Raw genomic sequence first — 19,004 nt, forward strand, 5'->3', positions numbered from 1 at the left:
CTCAGTCTTCCAAACTACAGCATTTGCACTTTTATTCAAAATCCCATCTGTCTGGTTTTCGATGGTTCTGTCTGTAGCATTTTCTCCACACTGGTCTATAAATGCAGATATGTGTGTGCACTTCTATGTATGGATGCTTACATGTACATGCATAGGTAGAGAGGAGAGTGCCTAGGCCAGATCACTCAGAGAAAGTGTCGAATTAAACCATTTTGTTGTTTCAGTTACAGAAATCTTAAACTAAGCACAGCTTCTCTGACACCAGTATCACTTTCATTACTGAGCCATGAGATAACAGCAGGTTTACAAGAGAAGATGGTGAAAAGATTGAGAATTCAAATGAGGAATGGGATGCACACAGGAAAGACATCACTGTGCGTGTCTTCATGAGGAAACTGAATTGAGACTACTGTGCCACAAATCAAGCAATGTGTAATTTTTCTTTGGAAGCATGTAGAGGCTTTAAAGATAACAACTAGCTTTTGAGAAAACCTAGGATTAAAAAAATAATAGAGTAAGATTAGAATCTTCATCATGTATTCAGTACTTTACATACTACATTAATAGTGAACTAATACAGATTGAATTGCATATAATGCATTTCAAACAATTTGGGATTGAAGCAGAATATTAATATGACTACAGAAATTCAGTCCTTTTTTTACTAATGCAAAATATTTGAAAAAATGTTTACATTATATATCAGCCATTATCCATTCATTACATTAATGATTTTTAGTAATACCTTCTTTTTAGTTATGTATTTAATTTAACTTATAAATTTAACACAATATTAGAGACATGCAAAAACATATTAGAAAAAACACAATATATATTGGAAAACACAGAACCCATTAACCAAAAACCAGTACAGCAGAAGCCCCTTCTCAGTCACACTCCCCTTTCTCCCATGGCATCATTTTGTATGCTTGCTGTATACATATATATATATATATGCACATAAACAGTACTTATTATTTACTTATTTATTTTTGAGATGGAGTCTCGCTCTGTCACCCAGGCTGGAGTGCAGTGGCATAATCTTGCCTCACTGCAACCTCCACCTCCTGGGTTCAAGCAATTCTCTTGCCTCAGTCACCCGAGTAGCTGGGATTACAGGGGCTTACCACCACGCCCAGCTAATTTTTGTATTTTTAGTAGAGATAGGGTTTCACCATGTTGGCCAGGCTGGTCTTGAACTCCTGCCCTCAGGTGATCCACCCACCTCGGCCTCCCAAAGTGCTGAGATTACAGGTGTGAGCCACCGCGCCAGCCAATAGTACTTATTACTATGATATTTTTAATATAGAAGTTTACTCTTGTCTGTTACATAGTTCCTGGTGGGCACTCCTGAGCTCTCGTCTGTCCTCAAGGTCTTTCAGGGACCTGGATTCCTCCCTAGGGCAGTACGTCTCTGTCTTTGGTAAAACACTGCTTTTAAAAATCTTCAAAGCATCATGAACCCCTATTTTGTAAATTTCATAAAGACAGATGCATTATTAGAAAGATGAAATTAAAAAGCAGATATACAATTTTGCTCTGCAGTCATCAGTCAATAAAGAATCAGCAGTGAAATCCCGATTCTTGTACCAACGCCTATCTGCGCACTTTGAACAGATACCATTTACAGCAGTGTTTACAGTTAACGTGGCAAATGTTTCCTTCTTGTTAAATTTCTCTCATCTACATTGGATGGACCACAGTATATTCATTTGTTCTCCGGCTTTGGAGTTATCTAGGAAAATCAAGAGGTTTTCTTAGCTCTGTGGCCATCCAGGGGTGAGGGGCTCCTCACAGGGGCACAGATGGGACTCAGGGAAGATGGGGCCGCCCCCCACCTCCCACCTCCGTGAAGGTGTTCCTTCCCTTGGGAGTTCCATCAGGTGTCCTGGAGCTGGCTGTGGGCAACAGACCCTGCCCCAAGAAGACCTGGGAATGGTCAGCACAGTGCATCAATTAAATCAATTCCGAGACTGCTCCATACACACAGGGCTGAAAGGTTACTTTCCATACGATTTATCTTCCCAAATTATGTTCAGTCACAGTATCCGTGAAAGCTGTGGGAGAGTCTACAGTGACAGTAGGCTACTAGTAAGACACAAAAGGACACTCAGATAACAAAATGCCAACCACTCGAGACCCCCACATTAAACCACACACTTTTCCCATTATCAGATTTGCAGCAAAAGCTTAAAGTGCACCTATTGACTTTAGCTGTTCTATTATCATCACAATCCACTGTCTTTGAGAATAAATCAAATGAATTAATTGATACGCATCTGAAAATGAATCTACATTCCCTTTTACATGGCTACTTTTTCATGACATATAGGTTATCTTTGCCACATTGCTTTCCATTTTAAAAGATCTAAGAGTTCCTCAAAGTAAGTACTTTTCTGAGAGTCCTTAATTTGGAAGAACTCTGCTTTCTCTGAGTCGCTAGGGGAGAAGTTAACAGATGCTGGAAGATGACATCAGCATTTAATTGCAAATAAATTCTGTTCTCTGGCAGCCTGGCTATTGTGCTCACATTTCAAAATTGTTTTAGTTCTTACATTTTTACCATGTTTACTAAATCTGGATGGATTATGGTTAGGTGTGCTGGTTCACGCCTGTAATCCCAGCACTTTGGGAGGCTGAGGCAGGCGGATCATTTGAGATTAGGAGTTCGAGACCAGCCTGACCAACATGCTGAAACCCCTTCTCTACTAAAAATACAAAAAATTAGCCTGGCATGGTAGTGTACTCCTGTAATATCAGTTACTTGGGAGGATGAGGCAGGAGAATGACTTGAACCTGGGAGGTGGAGATTGCAGTGAGCCGAGATTGCACCACTGCACTCCAGCCTGGGCAACACAGCAAGACTCCATCTAAAAAAAAAAAAAAAAACTGGATGGATTATGAAGCCGTATTCCTAAAAGATACTCGTATGTTTAGAGGTGAGAATCGGGGATCTTCAATGGACTAGAGGATTGCCTTTCTTCTTAGACCACAGAAGCAGCTCAGGAATATGGTCACCTGGTGCCTAGCAGGGTAAGCCCAGGACAGGAGCTCATATTTAAGTACGAGAAATGGAGTGTATGCAGGGAGAAAATGGAAATTATAATTTTAAGGATGCTTTGGGGAATATGGAATCCTTGGTGAAAAGGTGCCACTATACAGCTTTCCTGGCTGGTGAAAGGAATGAACAACATGGTTCTTATTTGTGTAAACTCAGTCTTAGAAAATTTCAATTCATTACACACAAAAATATTTATGAAACAGTTTGGGACCAAAGGGGTAGTATGGTAGACGAGTGTCTTACAGAGCCTGTGTGGGGAAGCAAAAGGCAAGGGTGTAGTTCACAGGCAGAAGCGAGCTGTGACATTGTCAGTGCAGCGTGTACGTGTGGCTCCTCACAGGCGGCCATTGATTGTGAGACCTCATCTTGCTCTGAAGATTTCCCGGTGGCTGTCATGCGTTGCTTCTCAAAAGCCTTGCGCTGTGATAAGGTTTAAGGAGACAGATTGTTGCAACAGTAGCCACTTCTAAGGAATGTTATTATGTCACTGCAGATGATGTTTTTAAGAGGTGATTCAGAATGATAGTTTCGTGATTACGGAAAGGAGTTCCTTCTCAAACTGCAAAAGGAAAGATGAAGATAGTCATGAAGCCTCCAGAACTGAAATTGGGCACCTTTTAGGATGGATATTTACTTTAATTCAATGCAACACATATTTATGGGGCATAGACTGTATCAAATACTTAATAAAACCCATTCAGTTTGGAGCTCACACCTAAGCTGTGCTGTAATTGGATTTTCTTAATATTCATTAAAAACAGAAAAAAAATGTATTTCACCTTTTTTTTGGTATTTGCATTTGTTGCTTATAGTTTGTGGGGTGGAGCAGAGGGGTGTGAGGTTGAAGAAAGGCACTATGAATTAAGCCACACAAATGCCTCTAAAAAAATAGTAAATATAACAATGGTTAACATTCATTGAATACTTACTATGTATCAGGCGCTGCTAGGAGATTTAGAAATAATTACTTAGTCCTCTTAACAGCCATATAGGGTAGATAATATTATCTCCCCAGTATGACAGCTTTAATTCATCCTTTTTGTTTCTATCCCTTTCCACCTCTGTCTCTCTCTCTCTCTTTTCCCCTAGTCTCTAGGACAGGGATATAAACTCTTTAGTGATTTTCAGTAATAGAAGAGCTAAGTACTGTTTAGTGTCATTGTCAGCTCATTTCTAATAGAAAGAGCTAACCCATGTCCACGCAGCTGAAAATTAGTTTTGTGTCTGAGATGATGGTGCTCGCAGTCATGTACAGGGAACCCTGATACTGTGCTATGCTGAGTAGGCAAACATTGGCCTTCCCTTGGAGGGATCCTCTTCTCTTAGGATTAATCTGGGAAGTACAGACAGAAATCTCTTCTGTTGTCATGGCGATACTACTTCCCTGATAGGATTTCAGCCATTCCAAGCGTGTTTGTTTCATTTTTTTTTTCCTACCTTAAGCCCAGTCTAGGTGAGTTCTGGGTGCTGTGTGTGTGTGTGTGTGTGTGTGTGTGTGTTTTAACTGTGGTGATAATATTGAATATGAGATCTACCCTCTTTGATTTTTTTTTTTGAGATGGAGTCTTACTCTGTCACCCAGGCTGGAGTGCAGTGGCGTGGTATTGACTCACTGCAACCTCCACCTCCTGGGTTCAAGTGATTCTCCTGCCTCAGCCTCCCAAGTAGCTGAGACTACAGGCGTGCACTCACCATGCCCGTTAGTTTTTGTATTTTTAGTAGAGACAGGGTTTCACCATGTTGGCCAGGCTGGTCTCAAACTCCTGACCTCAAGTGATCTGCCCACCTCTACCTCCAAAGTGTTGGGATTACAGGCATGAGCCACCACACCCGGGTTATCTTCTTTAATTTTTAAGTACACAATACAGTATTGTTAACTATAGCCACAGTGTTGTACAGCAAATCTCTCTCACCTATGCATCCTGCGTAACTGAAACTCTGTGCCCATTGAACAGCAGCTCCTCATTTCCTCCCCCATCAGCCCCTGGCAGCCATCATTCTACTCTCTGCTTCTGTGAGCCTGGCTATTTTAGATCCCTTATAGAAGTGGAAACGCGCAGTATTTGTCCTTCTGTGACTGGCTTATTTCATTGAGCATAACGACCCCCAAGTTTAGCCATGTTGTTGCTTATGGCAGGATTTCCTTCTTTTTTCAGGCTGAATAATATTTCCTTATATGTATATGCTGCATTTTTAAAAACCCTTTCATCTACTGACAGACGTTTAGATTATTTCCACATCTTGGCTATTATGAGTAATGCTACAACGAACAAGGGAGTGAAAATATCTCTTTAAGATCCTGATTTCAGTTTTTTTGAATAAATACCCAGAAGTGGAATGACTGGGTCATTCATATGGTAAATCTAATTAAACACAGAATTATTTTTAATTTTTGAGAAACTTCTGTGCTGCTTTCCACAGTGGTTGCATCTGTTTACATACTTACCAATGGTGCACAAGGGTTCCAATTTCTCCACATCTTTGCCAACTTGTTATCTGTGTTTGTTTAAATGACAGCTGTATGAGTTGTCCCTTGCCTCCATGCAATTCTGAACTTCAGAAATAAGCACCTGGCTCCTTTAAAAGCTGTCCATCGTATGTTGTGTCTACAGCCACTGAATCCTGTCCTACATTTTCCGATTCATTAACTCATTCAACCAATAGCTATTGAACACCTTCAATAAGTCAGCCACCATGAAGATGAGTATTTTATATTGAATTCTACTAACATATCCTGTATGTTTACTATGTTGCCAGAGAGGATGCTGTGTGCTTTTTTTACATTATTATCTTTACTGTTCACAAGAACCGTGTAAGGTAGATGTTGGTAAAATGGGGTAATTTTGGAAATTCTTCAATGATTGAATAGAATAACTTTCTGCTCTCTGTGAGAAGATATGTTTTAAATAAGATACAACCTAGGGTCTTGGTTACTTCAGACATATTATACTTTCTCAGATACTGTCAGACCTGAATCATTTAATAAACTAAAGCAGAAATACTAAAAATATCTGGTTAAATAGCATAGGGGCATGGAGTAGACATGCAGAAAATGCTTGTTCACTTGCCTTGAAATGGCTCCAGGTGGCCTGAAGGAATCAATGAACCTTCTCAAATATCTACATTACAACCACTGGTCGCCACTACACATTTATTTCTAAATAAAGGAGGAGAAACTGTAGCAAAATAATATTTAATATTTTCATTGCTTCCAGGATAAATCTTACTGAATATGGAGGATCTGATAGTGGTGGGTCTATCAGGAATATCTGGGAAAATGCTTTTGATGTTGTTGGCAAAGTCAATTCCTATCATTTGTACTTGACACCAGCTACCTAGCAGGCTCATTGTGAACTTCAGGTTTCGCCCACGTTATTTATATAAAGTATCTCAGTGTAATATAGGGAGTTGCTGGTTATTTGAAAATAGTAACAAAGAAAACCCAAACGAGAAACTCCATTTCCATAATTAGTTTTCCTGAAAGTCAGGCATGTCTTTGAAGACAGGCTTTTGGCAGTATTATTTTTGTGCACAGCAGGAAAATTGTTAGTAGGTTTATAGATATTATTTTTATAATAGAATGTTAAACCCCTGAAAACATCAAAAATTGTCTCCTAGAACTAATTCTATGTTTTAAAAACTTGTTTTAAAAAGGGATTCTAAATAGCAATAGGGTCTTTCCTCCTTTCTCCACTCCAATGGTTTAATGGGATAGAGGAATCAATGTTTATATTTTTAAACCTGTAAATATTTTATTTTGGGTATTTTGTATATTTGTGGATATAATTCCATTTTGTGCATATGTACCATTGTGCATGTTGCTGTTTTTGATAGTCACTCTTTTAATGAATGTAAGAAGCTTGGGCTAATAGCACTTTTCTTGTTCCATTCAAACATCTGAAAATGAAACTACAACACTGCCATTTTACTGTTGTGTTTAATTCAGTCAATAAATTTTGTTGCTCCTTTGCATTTAAAGTGAATTCTGTTGGTTGTTATTTCTCCAGGATCAATTTTATTTCCAGCCTTTTCAATTTTTATAAATTATACTAATGATTGTGATGATGAGGAGGTGATGTGTGTGTGACTATCTCGTGGAAAGACCAATGGGAGGCCCATATTTCTCTCCACACTTTGTAAACAAGTGAAAAATTCCTTGTTTGGTTTGGGCAGCTGTCTTTTGAAAAACTCATTTGTTATTCTGACTCTGATCTGAATTCTGAGCCTTTTACTCAGAAAATCTCCATTCCTTATCATCTCTCATGAGGCCGGCTAATCCGTGCTGACTGTCGGGTAGCGGCAACATTAGGGCCACTGGAGTCTTTCTAAAGAGTTGCTTTCTGGTTTTTGTTTATTTTGGTTATGGTGGTATGTTTTCATTTTCTATGTGTAACAGGTAGGGAAGCCTCTGAAGGAAAGGAGGCCGGGAACCATCAGATGTAGCTACTGATCCCTGGAGGCCAACAGCTTTCCATTCCGTGGTCCAAGAATGGGCTGAGAACCACAAGGGGAGGTGGACGCATCCACAGCAAGGGGGAAGGACTGTTTCCTAGATATTTTTTGGTAACTGATACATCAAGCAGGCAGAAAGTCAGTCAGAATAAAGATTTGAGCAACACATTTGGCCACATATTATAACAACTAGAGAATCCACGTTCTTTTCAAAAGCAAATGAAACATTTGTGAATATTGATTACATCCTAGACCATGAAGTAAGTCATGACACATTTCAAAAAATAGTTCCTCACAGAATGTGTTCTCTTACCACAACACAACTACACTAGAAATTAGTAATAAAAAGATAATTAAAATCACTCCATACATTTGGACTTTTGAAAAAATACACCTTTTAATAGCTCATAGATCAGAGAATAAATGAGTAAGGATATTAGAAAGCAATTAGATGTGCATAATTATGAAAAGGATCTATATTAAGACATGAAATATAACCCAATCTGTACTTAGGAAAAATTTTATAGGTTCAAATGATTAGATTATAAAAGATAAGGAGCTGAAGATCAATAAGCTGAGAATCCATTTTAATTAAATGTAAGAAGTTAAGAAAAGAATAACAGGATAAATATGTAGAAAGTTTAATTAAGAATTAATATGAATAAGAGCAGAAAGCAATAAAGCGGAAAACAAAGATACCCTAAAGTAGATCAACAAAGATGAATCATTTTTTTGAAAAACATCCAACAATATTTTTAAAGAAAATAATAGAAAGATACAAATATGGTTCAAAATTAGGTGAGCACAACAACAGTTACAGTAGAGATTAAAAATGTAATGAAAGAATGTTACAAATATTATGGCAATAATTTTTTTTTTGAGACAGGGTCTAGCTCTGTTGCCCATTCTGGAGTGCAGTGGCATGATCACGGCTTACTACAGCCTTTACCCTTTGGGGTCAAGCAATCCTCTCCACCTCAGTCTCCCGAGTAGCTGGGACTACAGGCCCACGCCACCATGCTGGATCTTACAAACAAAAATGAAGGTGCCTTTTTCTATTGCTAAATGCACTGGTCTGAAATGCAATGAAAGGACAAGGGTGACATTCAAGGGAAGATTAAAGAAAGACTCCTAACTATTCCAGAGGCAAACTCTATGTGGCTGAGTTAGAGTCATAGAAAGATCCTCTTGACAAAATGCTAAAAAAGAACAAACCAACAAAAGACCTAAAGGTTGTGAGGACCATGGCTATTCCTTTAGCAAATTGAGAACAAGACAAGATTTCTGGCATTGGATACGAGATCCTAAATACAACTGTGAAGAAACTAGTTACAGTTTTAAGGAAGTTGTACTGTCAAAAAAAGTCCCTAGCCTGTTGTACAGAGACCTGTGACCGTCCAGCATTATGGTAGACCCTAAACCAAGCCCCAGCATTGAAGTGCCAAGATCAAAGCCATTCACCAGCATCTCCTCAAACACCTGCCTGCCATCACCACCACAAGCACCAGTAGGAAATCCTCCCTTGGTCCCTTTTCTGAAGGTGGTTCCAACAATTTATTCTACATCCAGAGAAGTGAGGCAACAAAGAGAATGCTCATGAGACCCATTGTTTCTATCATTCATCCTGCTAAGCTTGCTCAGCGAGATATGCTATTATATAATCTGTAAGAGTAATCAATGTATGGCACTTCTTTCCCTGTTTTTGTTTGATTTTTATTCCATTTCACTGTATCGGGTAGGCAGGAGAAGCTACTTTTATCATTTATCCCATAATCTGCAGAATGGTGAGAAGTCACAAACCTGATCAGATCCAAGCTAATGGAGGAATTGACACTACCTAGAAAACCTGAACTCAGAGGGGCTAAATTGTGTCACTTCACAGTACAGAAGCTGTATGTGATTTTGGATTGTTACCCACTGGGGAGAAGGTGAGAACATTTGGAATTGCACAAAAGGTGGCTGGATTAGGATTAAGTAGGAGCATTTTTACAATCAAATGTGTGAGAAGATGTGATATATATACCTATATTAGGTAGCCAAGAGGTTACTCCATCTTCACATAAGACATTAATACAATAGAGGAAAAATATGTCTGACCATCCTTCCCACAGCCACATCCCGGCCTCATCTTCCGAAATCACTGCGAATCTATGGGGTCAGCGCCGGAGCCTCTCCCAGCAGATCGCAGATCACTTGCTCAGTCAGCCCTCACCGCTGCTCCTTCAACTCCCGGACCACCTGTGCTGACCCCTTTACTTTCTCCAACCCACTGGATCCCCTTTCTTCTAAGATCCCTCCCGTTTTTAAAAGCCTCTCCCTGCCCGAGCCCATGCGCCTTCTGGCAGCCGGTCTACCCTCTTCCAACCCTTAAGCAGGCCCGGAGCCTGGCTCCACTCCTTCCCCTCTGGCTGGCTGCTTCCTCAGCCAGGCTTATCTACACCACAGTAGTTCAGGCACACGGCACAGGGCACAGGTGATGCCTGACTATGAAATCCAATGGCATGTTTTAGCCTTCAAATTACTGCAACATACTTAACCTTTCAGCAGCATTTGAGACTATATCTCACCCTCCTTCACAGCTTCTTCTCCTCCGAGCTCTGGGCTGCCGCCTCTGTGTTTCCCTGCTGCCTGCTCCCCTCGCCTCTCTCCTCTCTCCCCTCCTTGGCCACTGTTATTATGAACTCACACAGTTCTTCCAGGCTGGGCACGTGGCCTCTTCTGCTCTTACCCCTAACTCTCTTCAGGTGATGTCACCCAGGCTCACAGCTGCATCACCATCTGCTAGAGGTAGAATTGTGTCCCCCAAAAGACGTTGTGTTGGAACCTTACTTAAGATTCCTACTTCGGGACGGGGCCGCCGCCAGAGACCACTCGACACGGAAATCACAGCAAAGAGACACTATTTATTTCTAGCGCGCTAGGGTCCCCAGCACATGAGGCCAGGAGACCCCGAATGACTGTTACAGACTGCTTATAAAGGCAAAAACCACAAATTCAAACAGGGGAGGTTACAAATTCAAACAGGGGGAGGTTACAATAAGCTGATTGGGTTACACATTTGAAAAGTTTTAGGGCGCGAGGTTTGGAAGTAACTGGTTGGTTCTAATTATGGCCTGAGCCAGCTGTCTCATGCTGGTTGGTCAGGGGGCTTATAGGCAGGAGGAGGTATTTCCTGGAAATGTTTTTTTCTGCTCTAGTTCCGGGAACATTGAGGGGGAGAGGGGCTCCTTGTCTTACCCTGGGCATCTGGTGTTTTTGATAGCCATTGACACACCCTGGCTCCTGGCCATCTGGTGTTTTAGTGGCTATGTTTTCTCTATGGTTTCTCAGTTGAAGTCCTAGCCCGCAGTACCTATCCATGTGGCCCATTTAGAAAAAAGGTATCTGCAGAGGATGCAGTTAAGCTTTAGGTGATTCGGGTGGGGCATAATCCAGGGTCCTTACAGAACAGGGAAATTTGGATGCAGAGGCAGAACCACACAGAGGAAGACGGCATAATGACCCAGGGAGAAGGTGGCCACCTACAAGCCCAGGAGTGCCCAAGCCTGCCGGAAGTGAGGATAGAGGCCTGGAGCAGGTCCCCTCACAGCCCTAGTTGAAACCACCAGCCTGATGACACCTCACCCACAGGCTTTCTGCCTCCGGAGCCATGAAGGAGAAGGCATCTGTTGTTCAAGCCGCTGTGCTGTGGTCCTTTGTTACAGCAACCACAGGAAAGGAACCCACCACCAAGTCCTGAATTCACACCAATAACCCAGGGCTCTCCCACAGGCTGCAGATCCACAGTTGTAACTGGCTGCCTCACGTCTTCAACCGGACATCACAAAAATACTACAAATCCAACATTTCCAAAACCTCACTCTGTTCTTTTGCACACTCTGCCACCAAGTTTGACAAAAATAAAACAAAAAGAATTTCAGCCAGGTGTGGTGGCTCATGCCTGTAATCCCAGCACTTTGGGAGGCTGAGGTGGGTGGATCACCTGAGGCCAGGAGTTCGAGACTAGCCTGGCCAACGTGGCGAAACCCTGTCTCTACTAAAAATACAAAAATTAGCTGAGAATGGTGGCGGGCACCTGTAATTCCAGCTACTTGGGAGACTGAGGCAGGAGAATCGCTTGAACCCAGCAGATGGAGGATGCAGTGAGCCGAGATCACACCATCGCACTCCAACCTGGGTGACAAGAGCGAAATTCCATCTGAAAAAAAAAAAAAAAAAAGAATTTCAGAGTTTTCTGTCTCAAGAAGTCATTTTCCTACATACTGGAAACAGGGTGGTCATTCCTAAAACCTCTGAGTCTGTCCCCACTACCGCCTAACTTCCTAGCCAAATCCAAGCCTTGAGAAACTCCCCTGGAACTGCCTGCTATTTCCCAACTGTGCTGACAACTTCATGGTAAAAGATGCCACTGTGGCCGGGCGCGGTGGCTCACGCCTGTAATCGCAGCACTTTGGGAAGCCGAGGCAGGCGGATCACGAGGTCAAGAGATCGAGACCATGCTGGCCAACACGGTGAAACCCCGTCTCTACTAAAAATACAAAAAATTAGTTGGGCGTGGTGGCGGGCGCCTGTAGTCCCAGCTACTCTGGAGGCTGAGGCAGGAGAATGGTGTGAACCCAGGAGGCGGAGCTTGCAGTGAGCCGAGATTGCGCCACTGCACTCCAGCCTGGGCGACAGAGCCAGACTCCGTCTCAAAAAAAGAAAAAAAAAAAAAAAGATGCCATTGCTTCCTGCCTAGCGGAGAGGGACCAGGAGGACGATTGAGGAGGTAGGGCAGCAGCAGGACCCCCAGAACCAAAGCCTGTGTCTCTGCTGTCTCATCCCTTCATTCTCCCCGGCTCGCCACAGCTCAGCTACCTGGGCTTTCACTTCCTAAACACAAAACCTCTTCCTTCCCCAGCAGGGCTTCTGCATGTCCAGCCACCTCACCTAGAATCCTCCTGGGGCCGCCTCTCCACCACTGCCCCCTGGTTTCTGTGGCTAGGTGGTTTTCGGGTAAAAGTTAATATTTTCTTTTTGTTTTTTGTTTTTCTTTTGGATTCAGGAGCTACGTGAGTGGTTTGTTACAAGGATTTATTGCATGACGGTGAGGTTTGGGCTTCAACTGATCCCATCACCCACATAGTGAACACAGTGCCCAATAGGTAAGTTTTCAACCCTCTCCCTTCCTCCTGCCTTTTGGAATCCCCAGTGTCTATTTTCCCATCTTTATGTCCCTGTGCACCCAATGCTTGGCTCCCACTTATAAGTGAGAACATGTGGTATTTGGATTTCTATTTTTGCATTAATTCACTTAGGGTAATTGGCGTGGCTAGGTTTTTTGTACAATTCAGTTCTCAGCTTAAATGTCACATTCCAGAACATGCTTCCTAGCCCATGCTGTCTAGAGGGAAGCCCGTCATAGTCCCTGAAGAAGCAGTCTTGAAAGACACAATCCCAGCTCTTAAAATTCTGAAAGATCAAAAATCCCTAAAATCCAAAATCCTGAAAATATAATTCGGGAAAAAATAATTTTAAAAATTCCTTAAGATATTTACTTACATTTTAAGGGGAGTGGGTGTGGGCACAGTGGCTCACTCCTATAATCCCAGCACTTTGGGAGGCTGAGACAGGTGGATCATCTGAGGTCAGGAGTTCAAGACCAGCCTGGCCAACATGGTGAAACTCCATCTTTACTAAAAATACAAAAATTAGCCTGGCCTGGTGGTGCATGCCTGTAATCCCAGCTATTTGGGAGGCTGAGGCAGGATAATCGCTTGAATCCGGGAGGCAGAGTTTGCAGTGAGCCCAGATCACACCACTACATTCCAGCCTTGGCAACAACATGAGACTGCATCTCAAAAAAAAAGGGGGGGGGGATTTATTTGAGAAACATATAAAAACACAACAGAACACTTCATAGGCCACTTTACACAATAAAAGAAGAAATAATAGCGTACATGTTTTTGCAAGAATAAATACTCAGGTATACGACTATACCTGGCACAGATATAGCATTTAGGAGCAGATAAACTGTATTCCTAAAGAAGTAGGTCAAAAGGAAAATGTGTAAACACATATCACTATGATTGGTAATTGTGTGCACCCAGCTTTGTATATGTGCTCATCTGAAATACTGTGATAAAAAACCAAAGTCTTTTGACAAGATTGATCAAAAACCACAATGGATTACCACTACATATGCAGTCACCCAAAGAGCTGAGATCTCAAAAAATGTTGTCTTTTACAAATGCAGGTGTACAAAAAGGACATCACTGAGGAAGTTTCAATGTTTTCATGTACATACACAATGTTTATACACAAAATCAACATTGAGATAATGAACTTTCATGGAGTCGCATTTGCAAAAAAATGCATGAAACAAATTAGGACTCTTCTAAACGTCTCTGCACAACCTATACCTCAAGTTTTGGAAATGATGCAACGATGAAATATATAGCATAGTGAATTGTTTTGCTATTTAAAATAGTGAAAAAAATAGAAGAAAAGGAAAAAAAACCCTATCCTGTGATTGTGATTTTCAGAATTTTAGACTTTAGAGATTTATACTTTAGGATCTTTGATCTTTTGGGATTTTAGCATTCAGGATTATGGTATTTGGAATTTTGTCTTATTTTCAATAAAAATGCAAAAGTAATTCAATGGAAAAGTATCATTTTTTCACCAAATGGTGCTGGAACAGATGGATGTTCATGTGCCAGAAAATGAACCTGAATCCATGTCTCAGGCCCTATATGAAAATTAACTGAAATTGATCGTAGACCTAAACGTAAAACATAGATATATACAACCTCTGTAAGAACACATGGAAAAAAAATGTTGCAATCTCGGGTTAGGCAAAGATTTCATACATGTAACAACAAAAAGCACAATCCATAAAAGAAAACAATTGGTAAACTAGATTTCATCAAAATTAAAAACTTCTGTTTTTTGAAGGGCACTATTAAGAAAATTAAAAGGTGGGGAGAAAACCACTACACACCTTTAGAATGGCTGAAACTCTTTAAGGTGATGATAACAAGTGCTGATGATAACAAGTGCTGTTGAGAATGCAGTTACTGGAACACTCATTCACTGCTGGTGGGAAAGTGAAATGGTGCAAAGACTATGGAAAACAGTTTGGTAGTTTTTTAAAAAGTTAAAAATACCTACCACATGACCCAGTCATTTGTACGTAGATATTACCCCAGGAGAAAAGAGCACATTTGTCCACACAAAGTCCTGTACCTGTTATTTAGGCAGTAAACTTATATTGCATCAAGTCACAGAAATGTTGGGGTCTGGACAAGGCGTGGCAATGGGGACTCAGGATGGTGGACACATGGAGGGACTGTTTAGGTAGAACTGGTTGGCGGTCTTCTTATTTGGTTTGGGCTGCTATAACAAAATGCCATAAACTGGGTGGCTTATAAACAACAGACATTTATCTCTGACAGTTCTAAAGGCTGGGAAGTCCATGTGAAAGGAAAATATCTTGGGACCCCAAAATCACTAAGGAAAACTCAAGCCGGGAACTGCTTAGGGCAAACCTGCCTCCCATTCTATTCAAAGTCACTCCTCTACTCACTGAGATAGATGCATATCTGATTTGCCACCTTTGGAAAGGCTAATGAGAAATTCAAAAGGATGTAACCATTTGTGTATCACCTATCTGTGGCCTGGAAGCTCCCTCCCTGCTTCCAGCCTTCCTGCCTTTGCTTCAAGTTGTCCCGCCTTTCCAGACCGAACCAATGTTTCTTATATAATTGATGCCTCATGTCTCCCTAAATGTATAAAACCAAGCTGTGCCCTGACCACCTTGGGCACATGTCATCAGGATTTCCTGAGGCTGTGTCACAAGCACGTCCTCAACCTTGGCAAAATAAACTTTCTGAATTAACTAAGACCTGTCTCAGATTTTCTGGTTCACATCCGAGAACACTGCATCAGCAGATTCAATGTCTGGTGAGCGCCACCTTCTGGTTCACAGGTGATGCTGTCTCTCTTCATTCTCACATGGTAGAAGGGACGGGACAGCTCTCTGAGGCCTCTTTTCTAAAGGCACCAACCCCTTTCATCAGGCCTCTGTCTTCATGGCTTAACCACCTGCCAAAGCCCTCATCTCTGATACCATCAACTTGCGGCTAAGATTTCAACATAGAAATTTGCCGGGACACAAACATTCAGCCCATGGCGGTGATGTACCGGATGCGGAGGAGAGTGGAGAGATATCTGAAAAGCAAGACAGAAAATTCAGGGACTGGGAAGTTACTCTGTGGGTCAAAGGAACGAATTCAGAGTGGGACATGTTGAGTTTGAGTTTTCCAGTATGCAGTTAGCTGTATGGGCTTAGCAAAATGAAATTTAACAATATGCTATTACTAAGTAATTTGTTATCTGGAGTTTACATATTCAACTTTTAAAAGATAAGTAAATCTTAACGTTAAAACAATTATGAGAATACAGATTGTTATAACATTCTCACAAGGATATTCTTCCTTCTGAATATGAACCACTTCAGTAAGGCCTCCTACCGCGCACTGGACTCTCCCCTGAACAAAACCTACTGTCACCGAGCCAGTACTTGATCAAAGGTTTTGAAAAGTAGGTTTTACTAATTCTCAGACAATCTCCTGTTTCACAGCAGAACCCCAAAGACTCCCACAGGCTGCACAAACAAATAAAAGCACATTTTGTAACAACAGCCAATATAAAGAAGAAGGAGGGGAAAAACCCAAGAGCCTAACTGAAAAGTGAACAAAGGAAATGAACAGATAGTTGCAGTAAAAGAAATACAATAGTCCTGAAACATTCAGAGATCACTTAAAATAGGAGAAATGTAAACTAAAACCACACTGAGACACCATTTTCCATCATGAGATGAGCAAAGATGAAGGAATTTGTTCACACGCTGTGTTGGTGAAGGCTTGGGAGACAGGTTCCGTCTACAGGAGACATAAATTGGTATAATCTCCACAGAAGGCAATTCATCAATATCCCAATATTTAATATGCCCAAAACATTCCTTTTCAACAAATCAATATCAATACATTTGATTGACAAACATGCTTGTATATGTGTGAAATGGTTTAAGTTTACAGTTATTCACGGAAGCATGGAAAAAACTGAAAGCCTATCTACAGAGAACTGGTTTATGTCATATGTTATCACCATAGAACAGAATACCATGCAGCCATTGAAAAGTATGAAAACGGTGGCAACAACCCAAATTTCCATCAACAGGTGAACGAATAAACAAAATATAGTACATACACATTATGGAATATTACTCAGCCTTAAAAAGGAACAAAATTCTGACATATGCCACAACATAGATGGAACTTAAGGACAATAAGTTATGTGAAATAAGCCAGACACAAAAGGACAATACTGTAGAATCCACATATAAGAGGTACCTAGAGTAGGCAAATTCAGAGACAGGAAGTAGAACGGCGGTTGCCAGGAGCCTGGGAGGGCGAGTGGGGAGTTATTGTTTAATGGATACAAAATTCCAGTTTTGCAAGATGAAAAGAGTTCTGCAGATAGATGGTGGTGAAGGTTGCAAAACAATGTGAATGTGCTGAATGCCACTGAAGTGTACACTTAAAAATGGTAAATAAGGCCAGGCACAGTGGCTCACACCTGTAATCCCAACACTTTGGGAGGCTGAGGCGAGAGGATCACCTGAGGTCGGGAGTTCGAGACCAGCCGGGCCACCATGCTGAAACCCCATCTTTACTAAAAAAAAAAAAAAAAAAAAAAAAGCCATGCGTGGTGGTGCACACCTGTAGTCCCAGCTACTAGAGAGGGTGAGGCAGGAGAATCGCTTGAATCCGGGAGGCAGAGGCTGCAGTGAGCCAAGATCGTGCCACTGCACTCCAGCTTGGGTGACAGAGTGAGAATCTGTCTCAAAAAAAAAAAAAAAGGGTAAATAAAACACAAAACTTTTAGAATCCAGGGCTTTACCTTCTAATTGGTAAACATATAATTGCATAACCAAATTCTTACGGGCAAATCAGGTCTTTTAGAGAAGAAAAAAAATAAAGTTTAATTCAGTGGAATTAACATGGTTGGAAAAATGATTTGTTTGGGCAGATTCCCAGAGCTAACAGTAATAAACATAATACTTAACTTTAAAAATGCTTGAACTTTTCTCCAAAGAACATATTTCCACCATCAGGGGAAGTGTTGATTTTCATATTATTCAAGCTATCTTTTATCCCTCTAAATATGAACATTTTGCAAGTAGTGTGGCTACTCATTTCCTGATAATAGACATATTCTAATAGCTAGACACGGAAGTATTTTCTAAAATGCCACATTTGCTATCTAGAGACACAACCACTGAAAGGAAGTCTGCTAATTAAGACCCCAATATGACTATCATTTTATAAACGAACAGACCTACTTTCATCATAAATTAGGCCAGGCGCGGTGGCTCATGCCTGTAATCCCAGCACTTTGGGAGGCCAAGGCAGGCGGATCACCTTAGGTCAGGAGTTTGAGACCAGCTTGGCTAACATGGCAAAACCCTGTCTCTACTAAAAATACAAAAAATAGCCAGGCGTGGTGGTGGGCGCCTGTAATCCCAGCTACTCGGGTGGGGGAGGCAAAGGAATTGCTTGAACCCAGGAGGTGGAGGTTGCAGTGAGCCGAGATCACGCCACTGTACTCCAGTCTGGGCAACAGAGTGAGACTTTGTCTCAAAAATTAATTAATTAATTAATGTTTCATTTTACTAAGAGGCTCAGCATAGTTTTCAATCCCCTACTTCATTTAAAATACAAACCCAAAATATCAAAATTTGAAACTTGTTGAGATTTTCCATGTAGCGTAAAATGACCAGTGACTGTGCTTCACTCTGGATATGCTGGACTCACTGCACCAGGAGATCCCTCCATGTTTTCAATCCGAGGAAACTGCAGGCATCTAGGTCTGAGACAGAATACAACAGCAGAAACAGCCTTCAGTGACGGACATTCCTGTGGCTAAATGACTGCTGAATGGCCCTGCTGCTCTCTCAAGGCTAAGACATCGAAGCTGAAGACAACGCTGTTTCACAAAGGAACAAACCAAAGAGAGTAAATTAGAGTGGAGAAATCCTCCCCTCTAAAAGTTTTCTCAGTGAGACCTTCCCCACCTCGTGTATGAAAAGGAGAAAATACCATTATTCTTGCAGCCTCATAGTAACACAGAGGGACGCATGGATAAAAGGGGTTGATACTTGAGAGGCATTTGGGATTCTTAGAGAAGACATGTTCCATTTTAGGCTGGTTTTTAGAAAGAACAGAGAGGGCCTTAGAAACTGATCAAAACCCTCTTCCTGCAGACAACACATCTAAATATTTGGGAATTTGGCTTGATAAGCATTTGTGCATTTGTGCAAGACTTGCACCCAGGTCCCCTGATGCTCCTCTGGCCCATTTTATTCTGTGCCTCGCCATCCAAATAAAATTCTCAGATGCTCTAATCTTCGTGTTACAAAGGCTTCGTGCAACAAAAATATATTTCA

The 19,004-nt window shown here is 41.3% G+C and overlaps 1 long non-coding RNA gene across 1 annotated transcript; it reads right to left on the reverse strand.

Moving 5' to 3' along the window:
- Window positions 1-197: 197 nt before the first annotated feature.
- Window positions 198-10,169, reverse strand: LOC107967858 (uncharacterized). Its single transcript, XR_010150396.1, has 3 exons — window positions 10,081-10,169; window positions 3,305-3,620; window positions 198-492 (listed from the first exon to the last, which is right to left on the reverse strand). It is a non-coding gene; the product is annotated as an uncharacterized LOC107967858 (long non-coding RNA).
- Window positions 10,170-19,004: the final 8,835 nt, after the last annotated feature.

The sequence above is a fragment of the Pan troglodytes genome, chromosome 14 (assembly GCF_028858775.2).
Source record: "Pan troglodytes isolate AG18354 chromosome 14, NHGRI_mPanTro3-v2.0_pri, whole genome shotgun sequence".
NCBI classification, from domain to species: Eukaryota; Metazoa; Chordata; class Mammalia; order Primates; family Hominidae; genus Pan; species Pan troglodytes.